At 38.1% G+C, this 4,178-nt stretch overlaps 1 non-coding gene across 1 annotated transcript; it reads left to right on the top strand.

The window, feature by feature from the left end:
• The first annotated feature begins 1,716 nt into the window (after nucleotides 1-1,716).
• On the top strand, nucleotides 1,717-1,850 carry LOC141414453 (small nucleolar RNA SNORA42/SNORA80 family). The gene has a single exon (XR_012439480.1). It is a non-coding gene; the product is annotated as a small nucleolar RNA SNORA42/SNORA80 family (small nucleolar RNA).
• The last annotated feature ends 2,328 nt before the right edge of the window (nucleotides 1,851-4,178 follow it).

The raw sequence follows: 4,178 nt of genomic DNA, 5'->3' as shown, positions 1-4,178 counted from the left end.
TTTATCAAATGCTGTCCTGGGTGGCTTCTTAATTTCTACTTGAATTTTCCTCAATTATGCCTTGTTTTCTTCATGTGAGTCTAAAGATTTCTTCTTCAGAGAGACCTCTGGGGTGTTTTAATTTTGTGCAGGGCTTGAGACATGAGCCTTTGCAACATTTGAGACCACCTCTTCCCATATTCCTACAAGTTTGTCTCAGTCTAAATGTCCAAGTCCCCCTGCCCATGCCAAAGACCTGAACTTACAGATGTCTGTGCTGTCATTCAAGTTTGTGCTCTCTTTCTAAATGACATATTTCCCCCCAAGAATAGTTTAGAATTATAATAGCCACTATTGGGGACTTTTAACTGGCCTAAAATTATTTATTTGAAAGGTGCCTTAGAACAGAAAAAGAATGAAATTTCAAATGCCCAAAGTCTGTATTTTTTCACTGGAGTAAGGAGGGGTCTAAAAGAAATTCAGATTTCAAAATTGTGGCTTTAAGATATTCTTTGGCTAAAGTAAAATTAAAATGTGAAAAACCTTAAACTATCTTTTTTTTATAACCCCTAACATCACCACTAAGGCTGTATAGCCTTTATCATGCAATAATTGTATCATTGTTCTTTCTCTATCCTATATTCCTTCCTCTGTTTTTCTCTGCCTCCATCTCTTCCTTTAACTAGTTCGCCATCCCTCTCCAACCACCACAAATCTCAACACTCAATTATCTCTTACAGTGAAACACCCTTCAGAACAGAAAACAATCCCTAGAGTTGGTTTTAAGTCCAGGTTTTGCTGAGAGCTGAGAGCCATTGTGAAAGGCTTCAGGAAACCATCAGAGCTATTTTAACTAGCTCATATGTTACTGAGAACCTCAATCATTAAAACATGGGTATAATGGGAAACTCCAGAGTGATTTAAGAGATCCTGAATTGCACAGGAAACCAGAAAGGTTTAGAAGAGCTGTGGCTGTTGGCCAAAGTCTTTTAGAGGCTGTCCCCAAAGTCTGTTATATGACAATAGATTAAGCACTAATCCAGTCTCATAAGTGAAGAGAGGATGAGTCTATGGAAGTGTCTGGGGACAGACTCTTGAACATGTTTAGAGAGCAATAAGGAGTACATTGTAAAACCAATGTGACTACAGCTTTCCTCTCAGTTTTTGTAAATGGCATTAGGCTTTGAGTAGAAGATTAAATAGTAAGCATAAACTATAATGGGAAGTAGCTGCATTGTTTAAACTCTAACCTCAGCCAGGCATGGTGGCTCACACCTGTAATCCTAGATACTCAAGATATAGGATTGTATTCTGAAATCAGCAGGATCTCAGCTTGAAGTCAACTTGGGTGAAAGTTCATGAGACTGTAACTCAACTAGTAGCAGAGCGTGGTGGTGTGTGCCTGTTACACACCACCAGTTACACAAGAAGCCTAAATAAGAAGATCTTATTTGAGGCCAGTCAGGGCAAAAAACAAGATCCTAACTCCAAAATAACCAGAGCAAAAGGACTGAAGGAATGGCACAAACAGTAGAGTGCCTGCCTAACAAGCACAAAGCCCTGAAACTCTTAACACTTCACTGAGTATTTTGAAAGTCTTCAAATTCAGAACAAACAATTAAACTTATACACATTATGTTTAGTTAGGGTTCTCCAGAGAAACAAAACTAGTAGATATATTTATTTACCATTAGGAATTGTCTCGCTTGATTATGGAAACTAAGAAGTCTAGTGAATGCATGGGTTTGGATTTATGGCAGTCCATCCCCCTGGGCCTATGATAGTGTGCCATGCCAGAGCAAGCTGTGGCTCTGAACCATTACCTGGCCTCTACCTGTAGGCTGCTGGCAGCTGCACAGTGTGAAATAAAGGAAGTCTGGCGATGTGCCACCTGAAAGCTAGAGACTGAGCTTGTTGGGTGGTAGAATTACATTTTGAGGGCAAGAGAAAATGAGATGATACATCCCAACTCAAGCAAATAGGTGGGAAGCAGAAAGGGATGAATTCCTCCTTCTGAGTCCATTGATTCAAATGCGAAACTAATCTAGAAACATCCTCACACCCCAGGAATGATGTTGAATCTAGGCATCCCAACATGACCAATCAAGTCGACACATAGAATTAACCATCACACATATTAAAAAAACCATATGTTCTCATTCTAGTTATTAAACCCTGAGGGAAAGAAACTCTTGATAAAAAGGCTTTTAGACGCTGAGAACAGATAGAACTTGTGTGAAAATAATTGACCTGCACTAGCAAAGTAATGAAAGGAGGCAGTGAAAAACAAGTGGTCAACAAAGGTGATTTGAAGAGGGAAAGTCAAGCACATAATTTCCTATTTTGCCCTTGATAGTCAATGAGAAATTCATGAAGGAATAAAAAGGCAAATTTGGAAATTTTTGTATTGATATATGTGCTATGGTAGATTTATTAATCTTAAACCCTACCACTCTAACTTTCCAAGGAGTCAATAAACTAGTCAAGTGATACATATCTCTAAGAGTCCTCTGGCATTTTCTATGTCTCAATCCTTAACTGAAACCTTTACCCAAGGAGTATTCTTACCTCCTCTGTGATGCCACATGCACTGACTTGACAGGGAGGGATTTAACTGCAAATGGAATCACCAGGTTGAATGCTGTCCTGAGAGTTTCTTTCTTGTAGTTCCCAAAGACGCCTCTTTATATAACAAGATTGTACCTGACTGGGACAAGTGGTTTACCAACACCTTATGTCCTCATCAAACACAAAGATTGCAAGGAGGTACAGTTTTTTGGAGACAAAGCATTCTACTTACATATGCAGGATTATTGGGGTGGGACATATTAATAGTCAGACTGATGCATTGAAATGTCTTCCTCAACTGCACAGAATAGAGAAAGATTAAAAACAATAGTTGAACACCAATAGTTAGAATCCTAATAGATAAATGAATCATCATACCCTTTATAGTCTTTGTTACATGTCTATCTGTCCAGTAACAAAAACAACAGATGTACAAGAGGTGGTGATATAGGCTCTCTTTTAGCATGTCAGGACTGTAAAGAGAATAATCATTCTCCAAATATTTCATCATGGAGCCTGCTGAGGTAGTATATAAACTAATTTCTCTCTTTCTTTTTGACAGTGCTAGGGTTTGAACTCAGGGCCTTGCACTTGCTAAGCAGGCACTCTGCCAGCCCAAGGTAATATGATTTACAGTTGTATATTTGTGTTCTATGAAAATTTCTTTGCTGTTCCTCCAGAGTCTAAAGTTTAAATACAGTCAATATTTCTTTTCCATCTCCTGGGTAGAAATGCACAATACTCCTAGACCATTGTGCCCCAAGGATTGCTGAACCTCCATTTGATTTTTCAGTCTGTCATCAGCTAGGACTTTAAAGGCATTTAGTTTCCTTGGGATTCTAATTTTATCCAATATGTGAACACCTTTTGTTATGTTCAAAAGAAGAAGTAAGCCACAAGATGGATTCTGTCTAACTACTTACTGTTTTGGCTCAGAAAGGACATAAGACTTCCAAAAATTAGTTAAATTTTTCTCAAAGTAAATGTCATTATCTAGGACAGGATTTCTCCCAAGAAGATAAATTCTTGATTTCTGAAAAACTGCAGATGGTTAGAAACCTTCCTAGGTGAGTCACTAGGAGAGAGATAAGTGGATTTCTGGGTCTCACTGGCCATTTAAGGCAGTGGTTTCACAACTAACTGAAATAATCACACCACTATATGACTTAACTAAGTCCTTATTGATGGAACCTCTTCACTCAGATCCTAAACATAAGGAGGACTTTTGTGACTTAAAAGTAGTCCTACTGCCACCCATTCTGGACTTGACCTAGTTATCATAAGACTTTCTATATATTTGTATATGAAAAATATGGATAATACCTTGGATTTCTTATTTAACTTCATGGTAATTATCAGAGATCAATGATTTCTCTCTTGACCAAGTGGCAAAAGCTTTCTCATCGTATCCCCAGGAGCAGTTAAACCAGAGGAAGCTTACACCAACTTGATATTAGGCTCTTCTTGTATTTAATTGTCTTTCTATAAGCCTTGTTGCTCACTGAAAATGCATAATACTTCTTAGCAAGTGGGGCTTACCGCCTATGAAATCATATCATGGATTTTGCTTGCATTTTTCTAGTCATCACTGTAATACTTTGAATTCTGATATTCTTCTTCCATAACTTGAA

The sequence above is a fragment of the Castor canadensis genome, chromosome 11 (genome assembly GCF_047511655.1).
Source record: "Castor canadensis chromosome 11, mCasCan1.hap1v2, whole genome shotgun sequence".
NCBI lineage: Eukaryota > Metazoa > Chordata > Mammalia > Rodentia > Castoridae > Castor > Castor canadensis.
This window is presented reverse-complemented; position numbering and strand designations above follow the sequence as displayed.